The 22782-nt window shown below is 27.4% G+C and overlaps 1 protein-coding gene across 2 annotated transcripts in view; it reads right to left on the bottom strand.

The window, feature by feature from the left end:
- Positions 1-18436, bottom strand: part of LOC122497589 (sushi, von Willebrand factor type A, EGF and pentraxin domain-containing protein 1) — a 53383-nt gene extending 34947 nt beyond the window's left edge. For both annotated transcript variants that reach the window (XM_043604813.1, XM_043604821.1), the window contains exon 1: positions 17968-18436. The gene's annotated coding sequence lies outside the window, so the exon portion shown is untranslated. The remainder of the gene's footprint in view (positions 1-17967) is intronic.
- Positions 18437-22782: the final 4346 nt, after the last annotated feature.

Genomic DNA, 22782 nt, shown 5'->3' with positions numbered 1-22782 from the left:
CTGCTTCTGTTTTAGGAGCAATAATATCATCATTACAATTATCATCATCATCATTAACATTTTCATCATTATCATTACCATTATCATCATCATCATTACCATTTTCATCATCATCATCATTAGTAGTAGAAGCAGCAGTAACAGATTATTAATCAGCTTTTGATTTTGGAATAACAATATTATCTTTGTCATTATCAGAATTTTTAGTAGTGGTAGTAAAAGTAGCAGATTATTAATCTGCTTTTGTTTTAGGAACAACAGTATCATCATTAGCAGCATCTTTAGTAGTGGCAGTACTAGTAGCAACAGTAACAGATTGTCAATCTGCTTTTATTTTAGGAACAACAATACCATCATTATCTTTATCATTATCATCATCATCATCATTACTAGAGGTAGTGGTACCAGAAGCAGTAACAGATTATCATCCTGCTTTTGGTTTTTTGATAACAATACGATTATCATTATCATCATCGTTATTAGTAGCAGTACTAGCAGCAGCAGATTAACAATCTGCTTTTGTTATAAGAACTGTATCATTATCATAATCAAAATTAGTAGTAATAGCATCAACTGTAATAGCATTAATATTTTTATCTTAATGCCAAAGTATTATAATTTCAAAAACAACGGACTCATGATCAATAACATCAGTAAAAACAACAGTAATAAAAATTTGCTATTCTTTAATTAGAGCACTAGTATAATTCTCAATAGCACCAACTACAGTAAGTTACCAAAAATTTCAGTAACCATCATAATTATTATCATCATCATCATTATTGTCATCATCATTATCATCATCATCATCATCATCATCAGTAAAACTATACTAAATGAATACCCCTAGCAGTCATCATCATTATTCTCATAACATAAGAGAACAATCATAAAATAATACTGAAGTCATACTGAATCTGCACCAAGCAAATCTGCTTGAATTGTTTTTGAATCTCATGCGGAAATTTATTCCATATCTTAACAGGAGAATAATGGCATTTGGAATTTATTAGAGAGACATCGAGTTCTCTTGATTAAATTATTACTGATGCATGAAAGGGTAACTAACCTCAAGAAAGAAATGTTAGTCGAAACAACACCCATAGACTCATACACAAGAATAAGAGATATCTCTCTAACATGGCGAATATAATAACCGGTTACCGCTTGCACTGATAGTAATTGTGCAGTAATTTTAACCGAATGCAGTCAATTCTTTCGAGCGCCATTTGGAGAATATTGTTGTCTATACATAATGCAAAAAAAAAGAGGAATACACAAAGAAACTTCATCTTCTTCATAGTCAATTTTTTCCCCTGTCATTATTATATATTACATCTATATTTTTTTCATCCATATTTTTTAGATCGTTCATGAAAATTTTTCTTGCAAAAATTCTCCTCTACACAATAATTATTAAATCCAACTTTAACGGTATATTATCATTTTTTTCAACAATCAAGTTCTTCTTTAAATGTTTTCATTACAAATGGAAAAATTTAATGGTAAAAGAGATATTTTTCTTTCTACTCAAAAAGAAAATATTGTTTTTTAAAAAAAAGGAACGAGTACATAAAAGAAGCACGACGAGATCAATGGTGTGTGTATACTATACTAACAGAAGTGAAATTCTTCCCGCGTTTCCTGAATTATTTCCCAAGAAGAAATTTATCGGAATCTTATTGAATGTATTTGTATATATATATAGAGAGAGAAGCACGCGGAAATCAACAACGATGAAACGTTTTACCTTGAAAATGTTTGTTTCCACCATAAATTCAGTGTGGAGAATATTCTTCAAAGCAAATTGTGATATTAGTATTACAGTGGAATTTAAAGAGAGATGTGGAGTGTTTCGTATCGAGATATATAAACGTACGCACGTCCAAATGAATGAGGAAGATGAATATTGAAATACCGTTGGTCATTGTATAGACTATCATTCGTATATCCAATTATATCGGAATCATCATTTATGTGTACATATACAATTCTAAAGAAAAATTGTTGTATAATAAAGATATTAACGTTTTTCGATATAATATGTGGAAAAATTTAATTATATTTGCCCATAAAATTTGGAAAAAAAAAATTCATTTATTTTATTTGAAGTTTTAATGTCGAGTCGTAATTGTTTGAATTCTTTTTCAAATATATGTGTAACTGTAAACTTTAATTGAATTGAAGTGTAATTTGTGTTATTATTTTAGAACAAGAGGATGGTTATTATTATTGGCTTGATTGTCATAAACATGATCATCATAATCATCATTATCATCATAATCATCATTATCATCATTAGCATCATCATTAACATCATCATCAGCATTAGCAGAAATAGCAGCATATATAGTGGTATTAGAATTATTATCAGCAGAAATATTATCATCATCAATACTACTACAGACATTATTAGAAGCTACAGTTGTAAAATTAACGACATTATTATCAGTAATGTTATATCAACATTACTAGTACAATCATTATCAAAAAAAGCATCATTTTTAACAGAAGCAGTGGCAATAATAGCAACAGTACTATCATCATTTTTGGTACAATCATCATTAGCAACAACAGCATTTACAATAGCATCATCTTTATCTGGAGCATTGTCAATAAAAGCAACAGTACTATCATCATATTTGGTACAACCATCATTAGCAAAGATAGCATTAACATCAGCATCATTTATAACAGAGAAAGTGACAATAATAGCAACAATATTATCATCTTTTTTAGGATAATCATCATTAGTAACAACATCATTAACAGTAGCATCATTTTATTAAGGAGCATTAGTAATAATAAAATCAACAGGTCTGACAAAATTTTTGGTACAACCATCATTGGCAAAAATAGCATTAACAATAACATAATCTTTATATGGAGCATTTGCAATAAAAGCAATAGTTCTATCATCATTTTTGGTACAACTATCATTAGCAAAAATAACACTAACAGCAGAATCATTTTTATCAGACGTAGTGGCAATAGTAGCAACAGTATTATCAACACCTTTATTAGTAATAGCATAATAATCATCAGCATTATTAGAATTAGTAGTATAATCAGCATCATTAGAAGTAGTAGTAGAATCAACATCATTAAAAGTAATAGTAAAATCAGTAGCAGTAAGTGTAGCATAGTAGTCAGTAAAAGTAATAGCATCAGCAACAACACTACTATCATCATCAGGAGTTGTTATTGTTCTAGAAACAGTATTATTATTAATAGCAGTAGTTGGAAGAAAAAAAACCCAAACATTAGCTTTAATTCCAAAAGCAAATTCTCAATTTCTTAAGAAGGATATTATCCAACTAATGATACGAAAAAAAGCATCAACTAAAGTTTAGTACAATGCGAAAAATCATCATGAATTAGAAAGTTATATTGTTCACTCTTTTTGGTCAATTTCTCAGTTTGTAAACGGAAGAGGAACAATAATAATTGTAAAAAACTGTAGGAAATGGAGTACGTATAGTAAAAGTCCAACATATGGATGTTTTTTTTCCAAAGGATTTATAATTATTGTCAATAACAACAATTCCTAATGAAAGCAATTTGTTTTGAAGAAAACGATTCTCTTTTTGGTTCTGCATTTTTTGGAATTAAAACTGAAGACCATTTAGAAAGGTTTTTTTCGGACTTATGACGACTTACGAAGTGCTTCGAAGACTTTTAGAAAACTTTGGGTGACCTTTGAAAAGTTTAGAAGACTTTAAAAACCTTTAGGTAACTTAAGAAGAGTTAAGAAGACTTTAAAAACCTTTAGGTGACTTTAGAAGAGTTTAGAAGACTTTTGAAGACTTTAGATGCCTTTTCCATCACACATGAAACAAATAATAAGAAAAGACAATGTTACATGAAAACAATATGACAATTCACGTTACACAATAGTCACTACTTGCAATTATATACCTTGGGATTATAATTAAAATGAAATTACAGTAGCACCGCATATTCTATAAAATGTTTTATGGAAAAGGAATTGTCGCCCTTTTTGATTTACCCAATTTTCCTGAATGACTATGATCTGCGCACACAGAGACAATGAACAATAATTCTCAAAGCAAAGTTAGAAAAAACAATTCTCACGCTTTGAATGTATGTAAACACATGGAGCAGTGCATAGAATGAAACACAGAGAGCATATGTTACGCGATAAAGTGAATGCTCTCCATGTCGAGTTATTTCTAATTATGTCATCCATTGTTTTGTCGCGAGCTTTAATTCAAGAATGAAAATTTCACATTAAGAACATATATATCTTAAAATTAATCCAATTGCCCAACTCGCACTCAACGTTGTTAATTCCATTGAGAAAATTATCATGTCTCTTTTCCTGCTATTGTCACATTTCCAAAAGGAGGAAAACAAAATTGTCATACTTTAGTGGACCTTAGGACCTGATATATGCTGTTCTTCCGGTAACCGGTTTGACGGAATTTTGAAAAGTCGAGTGTCGTTTCTATACTTTTTAGTTCGTGACGAACAAATATCTTTATTCATACAGCATGGACTAATTTTGACAGAAATGAAACTCCACAATTATTTGTAAGATGTGTTGTAATGTCATTTGTGATGCAATAAAAAAAAGAAAGGGTGAATTCGATGCAAAATATAAATAAATATTCTTCGTGGGAAAAAAATTTGTGTTAAAAAAAAAACGAGTTCACAATTCTAGTTTAAGAGAAGAAAAAAAAAGATTGTGTATTAACGAATGAAAGTTACTCATCATGATCAAGGAATCTAGCGTCTTTCCGTTAGATCGCATTTTATGCAATCCCCTATTGTCTTTCTCTCTTTGCGGTTGCGCATAACTGGAGCAAATCCCTCCACACCGTGAGACAGTTGCAATCAACTATATAATACTCTGCGAAAAGAGATGAGCGTGATTAATTAGTTCGCGGGTAATTAATTCTTGACACTTTGGTCTAAGAGTCATGGATTTTTTTTTCTTTTCGATGTTTTCAGTCTTGTAATTCTAAATAGTCAGTGTCTGGCAGAACAATTTCTAGGTTATGTTTCGAGTTGGACAAACTTTAAATACTTTCATTGGAAGTAGAAGAATAATCAGCGCCTCTACAAAAATTAGCGCGAAAATTTAAATCGGAAAAATTTTCGAAATTTATAATCCTTGACGCTATTAACCTACAAATACAAGAAGATAATTAACTACCACTATAATTATCATTATTAACGGAATATAGTAAAAATTAAACGAATATATATATATAAATATTTAATGAACTATGGAAAATGAATCATGAAGTTAGGAATTACATTGAAAGAATTTAAAGAGAGTTTTCGCGAGAATGAAGAAGAGTGATTCGAGATGGAAACCATTCGTGCGAGAAGAAGATCCGTTAGATGTAATGCAGTGAAGGATGTTGGACCTTGGCCACCCGCCACAAGAATTACAATTACCGGTAATTGCTCTTAGCCGCGCGACGTCAATAGTGGAAAAAGGGGGAGAAGTGGGGGAAAGAAGACTTCACCTCCTTCTATAACCGCCTTCAGGGTAAATTGCTTATCTGTAATAACGGTTTTTGTGACAGATTGATTTTTCTTGTTGCATACACTATTTTTTTTTCTTTTGTTGTTTTTGAGAGAATTACGCACATAGCATTTTTTTTTTCTTTTAACTCAAATATATACTGAAACCGGTAAAACGTAACAAGATTATCATGTTGTTATGAAGACATGTTTTTCAAAGTGTTTTGCTTGCTGCAAGATTATAACCGCTATCTGAGTTGATTACAATTATTTTTATTGTACGAAAAATATTTGAATGTGGAAATTTTGAAATTGGAAAATTTTTGAAAATTATAAATATATATTTTGGAAATTTGTAAATTCAAGGGGAAAAATTGTTTAGTATAGAAAAAATTTACTAGGAGATTAATTCTTTCAAAGAAGTAGTTATAATATTTTTCTTGTAGACGCTTCTTGCTTTCTTGGGTAATCAGCGACCGATAAGTGCAAACAGTGGAAACATGAATTTTCTTTCCGCGTGAAATAGAGTTTAGAAAAGTGCACTTCATTAGCGTATTAGTGCAAGAATTTGCAGGTGAAATTTGCCTTCCTTTTTTTATAAAGCGGAACTGAGAACTACTTTTAATAATAGTAATTCAATTACAGGTTGATGCAATTCTCTGTTTTTTTTTTTTTTGCTACAATTTCAATTTTTAAACCCATCGACGCGACCCTCGATATTTGCAAACACTTTGTAATTTTTGTTACTTTATTACTTTTTCCAAAATTCCAAAATAATAAAATAGCAATAAAAGCAATAGCTTTTATTATTTTGGAATTTTTGTATCATTTTTCCTTCAACATTCTTTGCGGGATTATTATTTTAGCAAAGAACAGAATCCGAAAATGATAATGATAATAATAATAATAATAGTCACTTTGCCAGACACGCCTTCACGATTTCGTAATAAAATTTTTGTGTGGCAGTGGGTATTTTGTAACGCGTATACGAAATTAGGATTTGTCTTATATTCTTAACTTTCTCCCATTTTATAATGTTAAATTGATGCAATGCAAATTCAATGTTAAGATTAGTAGTCAGTCACGTGTATCGATTCCGCAGTGCACATGGTATATAGTCATCTCAAAAACAGGAATATATTTGTGGATATTAATCAGTTGTGTTACAGGTGTTAAAAAATATTTCTTTTTTGATGTATTATCACACTATTATTGTACTCCACAATCGAGAGGAACAATCACTGTTGAAAGGAGAACAAAAATTTTTTTTCTAGCCTCTCTAAAAAAGTGCGGTCTCAGTAGAAAGCAGACTATGCTGTATTTGGAAGCATGCTGCGTGTAAATGGTATGGGGTATTATTTTATTTAAGTGCTGTATGCACAAGAGTGAATATTGGTCAAAGTATTTGTCTAATTAATGGTTCAAGTTTTGGTACAGTTAATGGTCCAAGTATTCGTACAATTAATGGTACAATTATTGGTTCAAGTTTTGGTCCAATTAATGGTCCAAGTATTGGTACAATTAATGGTCCAATTAATGGTCCAAGTAATGGTACAATTAATGGTCTAAGTATTGGTACAATTAATGGCCCAATTAATGGTCCAAGTATTGGTACAATTAATGGTCCAACTATTGGTCCAAGTATTAGTCTAATTATGACTCTCAACATTACTGCAACATGTTTATTTTTTATTTTACTGCTGCATACACAAGAGTGGTTATTACTTCAATATTGGTCCAATTATTATTTCATGTTTTGGTCCAATTAATGGTCCAAGTATTGGTACAATAAATGGTCCAACTATTGGTCCAAGTATTAGTCCAATTAATGGTCCAAGTATTAGTCTAATTATGACTCTAAACATTACTGCAACTGTTTATTTTTTATTTTACTGCTGCATACACAAGAGTGGTTATTACTTCAAGTATTGGTCCAGTTATTAATCCAATTAATAGTCCAGGTAACAGTCTGTATATTAGTCTAAATATTACTCCAACTGTTGGCCTTATTGTTATCTAGGTGGACCTATTTTTGAAACACTATCGACTATTGCACTAATTCTGACAATTCCATTATTTTAGGTGAATTGGTATCATTGTCTCCTTAAGATCTATAGATAGTTTGGAACCACTATTTCCTTAGAACCAACAAGTAACTCGATACCACTAATTCCTTAGGATCATTAGGTAACTTGGAACCACTAATTCCTTAGGATCATTAGGTAACTTGGAACCACTATTTTCTTAGGATCTTTAGATAACTTGGTACCACTATTCCCCTAGGATGTTAACTATAGTTAGCATCCTAAGGGAGAGGTAACCAAAGGAGGTACCAAAGGTGGTACCAAGGGTGGTACCAAGTTATCTAAAGATTAGAGATGATGGTCCTAAGAGATCCTAAATTGCAGAACTTCTTCTTATCAAAATTAAATTGTCTCATTCAATATTGAATGAAGTCGAAAAATCAGGACGAAACCATCAAGCAATTAACCAACATTGAAGTGTTTGGAAGTAAGCCATTGGATGTTGATCGTTAATGATGATATTAACTCCACGCATACCTTCCCTAACACACCCCAGTTGCCTTGACGTTGCTGTATCCAATTATCTAAAAGAAGCGGTTGTGAATCATTAGCAGAATCATTACCGGCCAGATTGGTATTAGAATTGTGACATCAGGTGTACCAATTCTACTCTGTTGCTTTCTGCACACAACAAACAAACCCTGTTTAACAGAACCTTGGGGGAATAATTACGCATCCTTTCGCCTGCTCATGATGCTGACGATGATGCATTCACTATAACGGTTCATTTCACACTCAGGATATCCGCAATCAGCATTTGCATACTTCTAACAAAAGTAAGTCATATTGATCATCATTTTCCCCCTGAATTATTGATTACAATTATTAATCATCAGCTTTTAAATTAATTCTAAATTCAGTAATGGATTAAATCAGTATTTTCTAAATTGTTTAGAAAGCAATTTTAAACTTCCAAACTTTGGTGTTAAACATTATGAAAGTAAAAAATGGAAGTGGGGAGGTGGTGAATTTATTGATCAACTTTTAAGGTTTCATTGTGTCATGCTATCATGCTGCTTAGAGAAGGCGCAAAAGGAACAGGATATCGGAGAGATTGTATCGTGTTTCGTTTTGTAGATGAACAAATGTTGTGTGCACCTAACTTTGGATGACCTGAAAGTGCTGATGCTATAAAGTAAACGGATAACTTATGGTCTCACAATTCTATAGGCACACAAGTCTACCCAGTCCCCCAACTTAGAAGATACATCCGACATTTACTGTACAGACAACCACTTCTCTAGTTGATCAACAAATCACGATATATTGTACCGTTTGGCATTGTAAACTCCATCCATCGTTTCCGGACACACCGTAAATGGACTTCAACCTTCACTTCCTGTACAAGAAGCTTAAAAATAATTCTGCTTATAATTGCAAAAAGCATCCTTTTTGCTTTGATGATTCAAAATCGATTGTTTTTTTAGTATTTTTAGTTTCTTTTCGAATTTTTAGTTTAATGTTTGTAAGGACATATGTTTTAATATGCTGCAAAAATGTTGTGATTATTTTTTTCTTATTCGCCAGTGAGACAAAGCATTCCGGTACTCTCGTGATATAAATCTCAAGGCCGTCTACTTTCCACGGATAGTATTTGCATAAAATGCGAAATTCACCGTGTACTATTAACCTAAAGTTTGAAAAATTTCTGAATATCAATAACAGTTTCTTTAAATTTTTGTTTCCCTGCGGCATTTCTTTAAAATAAACTCTAAAGAAAGGGATGGGGGAAAAATTTCTCTCGAGGAATAATTGTATGGTAAACGGTAGTCCTTGAAAATACAAGAGGGGGCGTTGGACACTGTTCTGTGCAAGTATAAATATATTCTTTGTTGTTCCATCGGTATGGTATGCATAAACACATCGACTGAATAGAGAACTTGACGTTTGGACTTGGAAATTTTTATAAAAATTGCCACACTACAGAAATTCTAGTCAAGTGTTAAATATAGAGTTAAAGAAAATAAAACAAAAAATACTGAAGGTGTAAAAAAAGTTAGTACAGAATTTAAAAATCCGTAAATTTTATTTCTTTTCAGGTTTTCGCGTATTGTATCTAGGCAAAACCTCATCCCACTTGAGAATTTATACTTTTCTCTAATAGATTCGTCAGACGAATGAAACTTGAAATTCCTGTCCTTTTGCTGTTAATTAAGTACCGTTAAAATAGATTTCAATAGAAAAACCGGTTCAATAGTTTCATTTCTAGTATGCGACGGAAAAATTAATTTCGTAATGAAGCGAGAGGTTGGTACTTTTTCGTTTTTATCAAAATTCTGCTGTAGTTTTCTTCTCGAAACTTCTCATTCTACCTGCAACTCATCCCCATATTCCCTCTCTTCATAAATATCTTTGAAGTTTCATTCAAACTCAACATTCCTTTAGTGAATGTTTCCTTAAAACAGGTTCTGCATCCCAACCCCAATTTTTCCTTATTCCCATAATTATTCTTCTCTATTCAATCACAAGGTTAATTTGAATATTTTTCCATTTCTTTTTTTTACATACAATACACTCAGAAGTGTTTATTAAGAAGGATATGTGTAATATTAATTCTATTCTCATAAAAGATTGTTATTTTTGATAAAGCAAATCAAATATACATTGTATGTTGTAGAATACTAATATCTGAAGAAGTAATGTCTGTATTTGCAATTCTGCTTCTATATTATAAATGCATTGAAATTTTTAAAACATATGCATCGAAATTTGAAAGGTGCATTGGAATTTTTAAAAGATGTATTGGATGTTTTAAAAGATGCATTGAATGTTTTAAAAGATGCATTGAATGTTTTAAAAGATTTTAAAAGATCGAAATTTTTAAAGGAAGCATTACAATTGTTAGATAAAAATACATCATCAGTTTTTTTAAAAAAAGCATTAAAATTGCAGATGTAAAAGGCAAAATTCTGAATAGAAGTAGAAGTAGAATCAAAATTAGGATTCCTACTGTAAATTGACCTGCTTAAAATTTAAGTGCATCGCGTAGTTTGTAAAAGGAAAAAGTAGTGGATAAATATACATGATAAATACGAGTATATAAACATGTTTCGTGAATGTTGGTAAGAAACTGATAATTGTGGGCTTTGTTTAACTGTAACTGTTAACTAGTCATTGATCTGACATTCTCTCATACCATACATACCATTAGTGAGTGTGTTTGTAATGGATGCAATAATTAATGAATACTGGTGTGTACCGTTAGTGCATTTAGATTCGACTACATTATCGAATGTATGGATTCATTTTTTTTTTCAACAGATTTTGATTCTTTTTTACCCCAAAAAAAATCTTTATTTAAATTGTTTTCATTTATTTTGTTTTTAAATGTTTCACTTGGTTTCACTATAAGTGTTTTTTATGTTTCAATTTCGTTGGAGTATTTTTCATCTCATCAAAAGCTAAAAATTCCCACTGCTATTTTGTTAAATACTTTCAATATACAATTGATGGAGCTTCTTTAAACCAACTATTTCAGCTTGCAATTATTTTTGAACCATAAAATAAAAAATTTCATACATTTTGTTTAACGAAACATTTGGATCAAAGGAATATACATATCATAATACTTTTTATTTTCTGTTTCAGGTTCAATGATCGATGAACGGAATCATAGTTATTAAAGAAGCGGAGGAATTAAAAAATAATAAAATTTATGCCCACAGAAGAATTATACGGGCGTGGCAAATAGTTGTTGATTTTGCAGTTTTAGTACTACAGAGTGACAGAGAGAGAGAGAGAGAGAGAGAGAGGAATGAGCGTGCGCTCTAACCTATAACTATAAAGATGTTGTTTAGCTAAAAGGAAAAGAGTGTGAAAATACAGCTGCTGACCATTCATGGATGACTATAAGACATTATACAACTGCAATGTACAAGTCTAATGTAACGGTTTTTCAAAACATTCCTCACGTGCATTTTTCATTTTAATTTACATCTCATTTTTTTACTACACATTCTTTGAATTTTTTTTTACTTTTCAGTTTTTTTTTCTCTTTCTTCAATGACGTGAGGTGAAAAGTGATGAAATAATTTCTAGGTTATGTGTCAAGTTGGAAAAATGTTAAATACTTTCGTAGAAGAAAATTACAAAAAAAAAATAAATAGAAATGATTTCTTAATAGGTTTTTGTTAAGAAAAAATTTGTCAAAAATAATTTCTAGTTTATGCAAATAATTCATAATACAAAAAACATAATAATTTTCATTCACTGAGTCTCAAAAATATACCAAAATTATTAGAAACTATTTTTCCTGTCATAAACACTTTTACGAAAAAATAAGAAATTTTCTAGGTTATGAACAACCCGGTTAAGCGTTTTGTATATGATAAGATTTATTTCTATACAGCAGGTCATGATATATTTTTTTTTCCTGGTAAAATTAGGCATTGAAAATACAAGTTTTTTGTGTGATACTTTTATAAAAATATATAAATATATGTGGTGAATGAGTCAGTGACAGTGGATCGAATTTTACGAAGGACATTCCCGTTATATTTTGCCGTTAAACAACGTGCCCGTCGACAGACGCAGATTTCGTCAGATATATATATTCAAAGAGAGCCGTGTGTTAATCTGTGCGGGAAAGACATATATATATAGAGAAAAATACCTTGAATACATTAACTAACATTGTTAATTAAAAATTTTTTTTTCAAATATTACAGTTAAGAATGAAATATAGATTTTTGAATGGAATGCGCTAATTTTAATTCATATTCCTTTTTGGTATTCTAGTCACAATTTTTTTGTAAATTGAGTCGTATTTTTGTTTCTCTAGTTACTTTTTTATTTCCTTTATATATTTATTTGAATTTTTTTTTTTTTTTTTTTTTTTTTTTTTTAATTTGTAGGTGAAATAATTTTATAACTCTAGTGAATTTGTCAATATCGAGGAATATTTCTGCGTTCCCAGTAACATTTTGCTTTCCCAGGAACTTTTTTGTTACTCCAGCAACTTCTTTTAAATGTTTTTTTTATCCAGTAAAATTTTTTGTAACTATGGTAATTTTTTTTTGGTTCACAGAAAATTTTTTTTTTGATCACTCTTTGTATTGAAAATAATTGTTTGACGCTCGAGACTCTAAAGAATAATGTATTCGCTCCGCGTGAATGGTCCCTAATAAGTTGTGAAGAAACTTAAAGGATAGACACGATATTTCTTTTGCAAACATTACTTTTTTGCCTCTCACAATTGTGCTATAATGTCAGCTCGATGTCTTAACCGATTTTAAATTTCATTTAATGTACACACACCCAAACCACGTGGGATTTATTATTATAATCTTTTATAATTGCTCCACATGATTTTTTATTCATGTTCTCTCTATAGGTATAAAAAAAAAAAAAAAAATTGGAAAAAAATTTTAAAAAATAAATAGAAAGTACAATTAAGCTGAAATATTTTAAATTGCTAAAAAATATAATATAATTTTACTGTTGCGATCCGCATAAAAATACTATTTTAATGATAAGAAAAAACATTTTTAAAAATGATTTAAATAAATTATATTTTACATTATTTTGTTATTACATTATTCTTATTTTTATTTTATTTTTATTTTACTATTATTATTATTAGTATAAAATTGTTTTTATCATTGTTATTGCTATTGTTAATATTATTATATATGTTTATATTATTATACATTTATATAATATTTTCCTTCACACAAAAAATATAATAAACATTGACATAATTAAGAAGAATTTATTAGACCAATTATACAAAATACACTAAAACTTCTAATTAGAAAAGATTCATTAACATTGACTCGTTTAGATAAAGGAAAAAAATAATTTAAAAAAAAGATACTTAAAATAAAAGGAGAAATATAAAGAATCTTCAGACCGGAACAAAGACAATAGGGAAGTCACGGAAAATTGTATTGTTAAAGTTTTGTTGTCACAAACTTGAGAATCATTATGCTTTTAGTAAAAGTGTAAGTCAAGGTCTTTTATTGTGATTTTATTTTTTCACTTTTCTTAAAATATGAGGAAGCAAGAAATCATATTACTTGAATTCGTCTAGAGTTTCAGTTCCGGAATTTTAGTATTTATTCAAAAAAAATGTATCTGTATATAAAATAATAATAACAATAATTATCAAGACCAGTCTATAAATAAATAGACAAATGGTAATAATAGTAAAAAGTAATTTTAAAAAATTCAAATAAGAAAAATAATTGTAATATTAAAAAACAATATGAATATTAATAACAATATAGTGATAATAGCAATAAATAAATGAAAGTCATTCAAAGCTGTAACATTTGGTCTTTCATTTTATTTTTAAATAATAAAATCTTTATTGTTATTACATTAGAAATTAATAAATTAATAATAATTCACTAATATTGATACCTATACGTATAATTTAATATATTGCAATAGAATAAATATGATTGAATTTAATTTACATGACTAAAAAGATTTCATTAAAAATCGAATTTTAAATTTCCCGCCACTGTTCCCGACATTTTTCATCTTCCGCAAAAAGAGGTGAATCCCAAAAAAATCTACCAATCACATGCATATCTCGATAGTCGAACTGAACTATTAATCATAACCTCTAATTTCCATAAGACCATAAAAGTACATAAAGCTATAATAAAAAAGATCTCTTTTTTGCAATAATAATAATAATAATAATTACCAAAAACAAGTAAGGACAATAATAATATTGTGGAAAAAAACATAACCTATAAGTTTTTACTTCTGAAGTCTGCGTACAAAAATTTATTAATTTATATATTAACTTTCGCCAATTTTTGCTCTTTAACATTTCTAGGGTTATGTAAATTCAAGAGACGGAGAAAAAGAGAGAGAGACACACAGAGACAGAGAGAGAAAATGCTCTCTCGAAAGGATCACGCGATTTCAAGAAATCTTTGTCGCCTCAAGACAACGCAGTTTCTGTTGAGAATCATTAAAACCCAGTCAGAGTAAAATGAGAAAGTGATTTTTCTTAATTTTCCTTTTGTTGATAATAGCAGACAATTTTCAGTGATAGACAGTTGATAACTTTCAGTTAATTTATAGGTGAGATTACTTTCTAAAATTGTTTCCACGCATGACTATTTGTGTGTGTATATATACATACTACAAACAATTATTTATATCCATAATAAATACTGTTAGACAAAAAAAAAGAAAAATCAGTCTTTTTTTTCTAAAAGCGCAGTAAACTCTATGTGTCGTTTAAATGACAAGTAACCAGAGTTGGGTAACTGGAATTCTCGAAAACATATTCCGGTTTTGGCCACGACTTTGAAAAGTTGAAGAATTTCTATATAGTTTCTAGTTTATGACGTTGAATTTTGTAAAAGTGATCAAAAAGAAAAAAAATCACACTAACTTATATTCATTAGAATAATAGTAGAAATAATAATAAAAATAATGATAATAATAATAATGATAATAATAATAATAAAAATAATGCATATAGTAATAATAATCTTTTGGACTTGTTCTATTGGCTATTTTTCTTTAAACTAAAAAGTTTTGCTGTCAATACTTTTGAGGTTATATTCACGGTCTGGTAAATTTTAGTCATTTTAGACTTTTAGTGCTACTAACTAGCAATGTTTTTTAAAGAAACTTTTTCGACTTTTTAAAAATGAGTGATTCTTTGAGTCATAAATAATAATAAAGTGAAAGAAGATTTACAATCGTAGGGTTAAAACGGTTAGTGTATGTGAAAACCAAATCGTATTGAAAAAGATTCTTTTTCGAAGATCACGAGGTGCAGGAGAATTACATCAGGTAAGAGAAACAAAATCAATTTTTAAAATATAATTTTATTTTATTTTTAATTACAGGAAAAAATTATTTTTGACAAACGAAACTTTATTCTGATATATTAGAAAAGTTTTTCTGCTAAAAGAAATTTTTTCCGATAAAAGACATTATTGCAAATAAATAAATTAAAATAATACTGTTTTCTAATTAAAAAAAAAATGAAATAAAATTTGTTTTTATTAAAAGAAAATTGTTTTAATAGGAAAATTTTTTTTACAAAAAGAATTTGGAGAATTTAAATTTTTCTTTTAACGGACAAAGTAAAATTTTTCTTTCTAACTTTGCGACAGACAAGTGAATATAAAATTAAATTGAGGATATCCGCGTACATCTTGCACCTACATATTGTGTGTACCTATTTTAACTTCACACCGAGACCTACTCAAGCGCCTATCTAACCAGAAACGATAGGGCGTTGCGATATAATACACAAGAGAAGAGAAAAGTTGAAGCGTCTAAAGGTAGACGTTCCTTGACCGTTTCTATATACAACGAACGCCTTGGATATATTCTCCTTCGTGCATACGAGTTCGTTGCCTGCCATTTTTTCTGCTTTAGTGCATATCAAAGCACTAATTACGAGCTTCATGGAAAAAATTTTCATTTCTCTCTCTCTCTCTCTCTCTCTCTCTCTCTCTCTCTCTCTCTCTTATTTTTTTTAAATAATAAAAAATAAAAAAAAAACGGCAAAAATGTTGTAGAAAACAGAAAACAAATAGTGTTAATGGTGTTAACAAAAGAATATAGTAAACATAATAATTAATTATTATTTATTCAATATTTATTATTATTTCTTTATTTAGTACTTAATTAATTTAAAATTACAAAAAATTTATCCTATAAATGAATTAATAACTATTAGTGACTTTATTTAATCAAAATTTATTAATACAATTACAAACTTTAATCAATCGATAAATTAATTAATAAATTAATCAATTAAAAAATTAATTAATTAATTAGAAATATTAAATCAACAATAAATAATTAATGTAGTGCAAACTTGAAAGCAACCTCAGTAGTAAAAATCAAAAGTAAAAAATTAATACTAGTAACAATATGAAATAAATTTAAAATAATAAAAATAATATCAACAATGACAATAATAATAATAATAACATCAACTAACAACAGAAAATAAAAATATGGAGGTATTTTGTAATAATAAAAAAAAGAGAAACAAAAAGTGATAATAAAAAAAAATTTTACTTCCCTCATAATAAAAAACGTAATTTAGTTCGAAAAATAATAGACGCAACATTATCTCGCTAAACATGGAAATGAAAAGAAAGCTAATCAAGGAAGCTGAGCGATAGAGCCAACATTTTATAGAACAAGATTAAGAAACTGGGTCAATTTTCTATGGCAAAAGTTCAATTTAGCAAAAATTTATTTATGAAATCCGTGTTATAGAAATTGTAACTGTTTGAAATATTTTCATAATAAATATATAAATAAATATATAGAAAAAAAAATAATTTTGTATTGTAAAAAAATTTTTTTTTTAAATTATGTCAATTATAAAAAACATAAAAATTTATTTAAAGTAAATTTTTAGTATTTTTATTAATAACATTGTTTATTAAAATTGTTTAAAACATTGTTATTCTTAATACTTATTATCATTATTATTTATTACGATTATGATTATAATCTATTATTATTTATTATTATATTATAATTATGATTATAATTATTTTTTCTCTTTTTTATAATGTTTATTAATATTACAATTATACAATAATTATTTTAACTACTTTTGTTAATATTAATATTTTCTTACTAATAAATAATAAATAAATTATTAAGTAAATATTATTTATTATTATTATTTATAAATAATATATAAAAGTTCGTTCTGTATATTTCTTAAATAAATAAATTGATTTATTATTGCAGTTTCTTATTCAATTATAATTGTAGTTAATTTTTAAAAAATAAATATAAAAAAATATTTCTCCTTTTTAAGTGTAAAAAATTATTAAAGATTAAAATTTCATTAGGAAATTATATTGCAAGTGTGTGGTAAATTTTTTTCTCAGGATTTTTTTTTCATCAGGTGCACGAAATTTCCACGATAGAATCACTGGAGCTTCACCAAACTATAATTCTCATTTCTTTTTTCTTTTTCATTTCCTTGGCGGAACCCTTTTCTGCGAGAGCACGCGAAGGATGGAAAAAGTTCAGTAAACGCTCAATGTGGTTCGTGTTTAAAATTTTTTAGTTTCAAAATATTTTTTCGATAATAACAATATAAATTAGAAAAAAATTATTAATATTAATAATAACAATAATAAAAATAATAATAATAAATGTAATATCACAAAAATAACAATAATCTAATTTTCCATATTGTCTTAGTAGATAGGGAGTAAAACGGTTCCTTTCTACCCTGTGTGCCATTCATTTTTTTATAAATTTAATGTTAAATAATAATTTCCCATGTAATAGTATTAAAAAAAATTTGTAGTAATTCAAAAATTGTTACTTATTGCTATTATTAATATAATTTTTTTTTAAAATAAAATTATAAACTAAATTGTTAATAATTTTTTAATTTTTACTTATTTTTTTATCTAAAACTTACGTTTATTTTATTTTTTGGATTATATCCTTAAATTCACACCCACGTTCTACGAGACAGTCCTTATTCTGGCGAACATCGACGTGTTCGTAAAAACTCGAACGACAAAAAAAAAGTAAAAACCAAAAGAAGAATCACAAATTACATATATAATTCTATATGTATAGTGATCTCTCCCCGGGTATCACTGCACACTTATAAAAACAAATCGGTCTTTGCAATAATCGTATTTTATTTTTTATCGTCAAATTAATTACAATTGACAAAATATAAACGAAATTTAATTTTATAATTATATAAAAAAAACAAAAATTTGTAACACAAACTTTTTTTTCATAAAAAAATGCTTTTTAAAATTGTCTACTTTTTTTTTATAATCACCAAAATGAATGAGAGGGAAATTTTTTTTTTTTTTTTAAATTATTAAAAAGGGTCACGGAGCTCTTTCCCTCCGGCCCACCGATTCGAGACTGAAGAATCGGCACTGTCTTGGCCCTGCTTGGTGAACGGCTCAACCTGTTCGTGTTCAAGACGTCCTGTAGCCAGAGGATAAACTCTCAGTACCGGACATGCCACCTTTCTCCCTCGAAAAATAATTCCAAACAATATATATTTATTCTCAAAAATAATAATAAAAAAAAAATTTTTTTTTACAAATTTTATAAAATTTGAGGCACTTTTTTTCGACAAGTTTAAAAAATTAATTAATTAGTAGGAGAAAATAAAATTATTATAAAAATAATAATAAAATGATAATTATTAAAAAATATATATATAATGAATAAGCAAGAGTCCTTATAGTTCCAAAAGACCGGGAGTAAAACGATTCATTTTTACCCCGTATTAATTCATATTTAATATTTTTTGTTTACTGTTTTGTTAATTTGTTTAATATTTAAAAAAACGAATTCTTTTATCATAAACAGTGTTGAAAGAAACAATAATAATAAAAATAATCATTTTTTTTAAATTTTATGAGGGAAGTGAAAAATCTGCTAACGTTAATTTATTTTAAAGTAAAGAAAATATTAACATTTATTATTATAATTATAAAATTAAAATTATTTTAATAATTAATAATAGTGGTAATTATTATTAGTTTTCTAATAACAAATATAAATAAATAATCTTATGATAATTAGTTTTTATAATTATTCTCATACTAAGAATTACAGTAATAATTTTATAAAAATAATAAAAATAATTATTTGTAAGTGAAAATAATCTCTCAATAAAAAAAAAATAATAATCGTAAAATTACGAAAATTTTTTTTTTCAACTATATTACATTTTTGAATGAAAATTTCGTTAATGAACGCAGTCAATTCAGTACGTAAATTATATTACATTGTCGGAATGTAAAAAGAAATTTTTAAATATAATTTATAATTTTAAATATTAAAATAATTATAATTCTTTCTCATTATGAAATAAAATTCTTTTTTAATTCTCAATAACTTTTACAACATTAAAAAATTTTTTTTTTCTTTTTATGTCAAGTTCGTAGCCTTTGGCGGAATCGAGAGGAAAAAAATGAGAAAGTTCTTCTCACACGTTTAATAAAAATCATCGATTATATATGTTGGACATTAAAAAAAAAAAATATTTTTTATACATTATACAAAAAAAGAGAAGAAAAAAATGTTTTTTTCTTAAACAAAACATTCCGTTCCAAAAAAAATGTTTTTTTCTCTTATTATATCAAAATAATCTCAAGTTACGTTACGTAAAAAATAATTCAACTCTTTTTTCAAAATACAATAAGAAATCGTGAATAATTAAAATTTTTTTCTCAACCGAAATATATTTGAAAAGAAGTAAATAAAATATTTTTTTTTGTGGTAAAAATTCCAATTTTTTTTTTCTGGAACTAGTGGGAAATTGAATTTTTTATTTAGAGAGAGGGGTGGGGGTGAAAAATATAAAAATACAAATATAAAAAAAAATAATTAAAACAATATAGATAATAATTAAAATAGTATAAATAATAAGACGAATAATATAAAATAATAATATAAATAGAAACTTAGTTTTGTAAAAAAAAAAAAAAAAAATATCGAAAGTGTGGGTGCAGACAAAATTGAAGTCGATCCTGGAATTGAACGAGACTTGGAAGGGAATGGCAGAAAAGAGAAATATATATATATATATATTTTCTTTCAGGCACTTTCAGGTAACACGAATCGTACCTGGACTACGACGAGTTGAACCGATTTTACTCGAGCGGAGACCAGTTGGTAGGCATCTTAGGTGTGCATTTTATGCCCTCCTGCCACGAGGAAAGGATCTTGAATCGATGCGTCAAAAAAGCCCGTGGCACGAAGTAGGCATATGGGTGTCGAAGACCGGTCTCGAACCACAATAAATACCCAAGTAAATCGTGTGCGCTCATTTTTGTTTTTAAATTTTTTTTATTTTTTTAATTTATCTCCCTCCTGTTATTTTAATGCAAAAAAAAAAAAAAATTAAATTAACCTGTTTTCAATTAAAAACAAATCACTTTTCATCTGATTTTTCTCACGCAAAAAAGTTGCTGTCAAAAAAGTTAACATTCACAGAAAACTTATTAAATAAGTTACTTTAAAAAAAGAATTCAAAAAATTTACATTCTGCAATGAAAAGTTGTCAACAATGTTACATATGAGAGAAACAGAAAGTAAAAAAAAAAGAAAAGTTGTAAAAAAAAGTGAAGTGGGCAGAAGGAAAATGACTTAAAATACCATTGCGCACGATAATAATACGTAAAAAGTTACTGCGCAGTTGAAAAGTGGTCTGAGTACTACTGCGCATGCTTGAGATGCGTGTGCGCAACTGAAAGTGACTTTATACTCTACTGCGCATGCTTCAGATGCGCAAACTATTCCACGCGCATGTCTAACCTATCAGAAACTTATGGCTCTCTTTTTAACAAAAAGAAAATTCCAAATACTTTTTAAAATTATTTCTAAAGCAATATTATTAGCATTATTATTATTATTATTAACAATTCTCTGTTGGAATAATTCTTCATGTAATTAAATATAATTAATAATTATTAAATATTAACAATTTATTATTATTATTTATTATTATTTATTAATATTTATTATTATTTACTATTATTCAATAATAATATTATTAATATTTATTATAATCGTTAATAATATTATTGTTAATATTATTATTTGTATTATTGACCTTATTTATTTATTGTACACTTTTTAAATGTTTTACATTTTATTATTTTTGAAAGAAAGTTTAATAAATAATAATTAATAAATACTTTTTTTAAATTTGATATTCATTAAATTAATACTTAATTTTGAGTGTTTTTTTTTAAGAAAACGAATCTAAACGGTTAACGCGTCACAGTGGAGTGGTGATTTTAACGCTTGGATAGGAAGTGCGCTTTATAATTTAATTTTTTAGAATAAATTGAATATTGACTTGATAGCATATAATAATAATTGGTACGCTTGCAGGAAATATTTTCAATGATTTATTATGTAAAGTAATTAGATCACTGGGGGCAGAATTAAATATAATATATTTCGCGATAGTATCGTAAATTGTTTTCTAAATTAGAAAATGAAAAATTTAATAATCTTGAAAATTTACATTTTTAATTGTTAATTATCAATTTTTTTTCTCTCTTCCTCCATAAAATATATTTATTCTTTTATTATTCATTATCTGCAATATTTTTCTTTTTTACTCTAACAAAGTAATTAGACTGTAAAATTATTGTGGTCGTAAATTTAATTTTAATGTGATGGTTTAAAAGTTTGTTTTACACTGTACGAGGGTAAAATTATCAATAATATATAAAATTAAATAAATTGAATAAATAAATAAAAATGGTCTTTTTTTAGTGGTATGTGACAGTATTACCCCATAGGGATTTTAAAAAAGTGATGTGAAATTTTCCAAAAGTAAAATTTGGCAGTGGGGTAATGTCAATGATTTTAGGGTAAATTAGTAATAAAAAAAAAACGATTTTAGCAGCTCTTGAGGTGAAGTTGTCAATTTTTGGGGTAATATTGTCATAAAAAAGGGAATTTTAAATAGTTAGCAAAAATTTTCATTTGAACGCAATTTAGATATTTTTTCACTTATACTTAGTAAGAGTTTTTGTTTTGTTATTATCTAACGAGTTTTATGTCGGAAAATACAATTTTTGTTGTAAAATTCTCATATGGTAGGATAATTACCAAGTCATAAAACGTCAATATATGTAATAATTGAGCATAAGGAACTTTGTGGTCCATTCATGATGCATCTTGTATCTTGAAAAGGAATTATGAGATTCAAAAGTCGTAAATGTGCCATAAGTAACGAAAAGTCGGCAATGTAAATTAAAAGAACGCGGTAGTTGGTAAACTAAATACACAATAAACTCGAATTTTTCATTTTCAACTCCCCTCCTATTGGCGCACGTCTCTCAAGTTCTCTAGGAATTCTATTTTTCCTTTCAACAATATTTTTAGTACAAAAAAAAGATATCAAAAATCAACGAAAATGATAAAAAGAATTTATGTAGTAAAATTAAATGTATATATATATAGGTATCAATTATAAAGGAACATTGGGGTTATTTGGGGTAAAGTGACATTTTCCTACGGGGTAGAATGGTATTAACTTAGTAGAATATTACAAAAGTTGAAATCGCAAACAGTAAATATATTTTCAATATCAGAAAAAATACTAAAATGAAATTAAAATTTACATATTCTTTATTTTTATCAACAATGAATAAAAAAAAATATTTGAAACTCGTGAGTGAAATTACTTATTTTATGAAATAAATTATCTTGTTTTTTACTGTAAAATATTATCGTG

This window comes from Leptopilina heterotoma, unplaced genomic scaffold, assembly GCF_015476425.1.
Source record: "Leptopilina heterotoma isolate Lh14 unplaced genomic scaffold, ASM1547642v1 Lhet_1, whole genome shotgun sequence".
Lineage (NCBI taxonomy): Eukaryota > Metazoa > Arthropoda > Insecta > Hymenoptera > Figitidae > Leptopilina > Leptopilina heterotoma.
The sequence above is the reverse complement of the archived record's forward strand: the minus strand, read 5'-3'. Positions and strand labels throughout refer to the sequence as shown.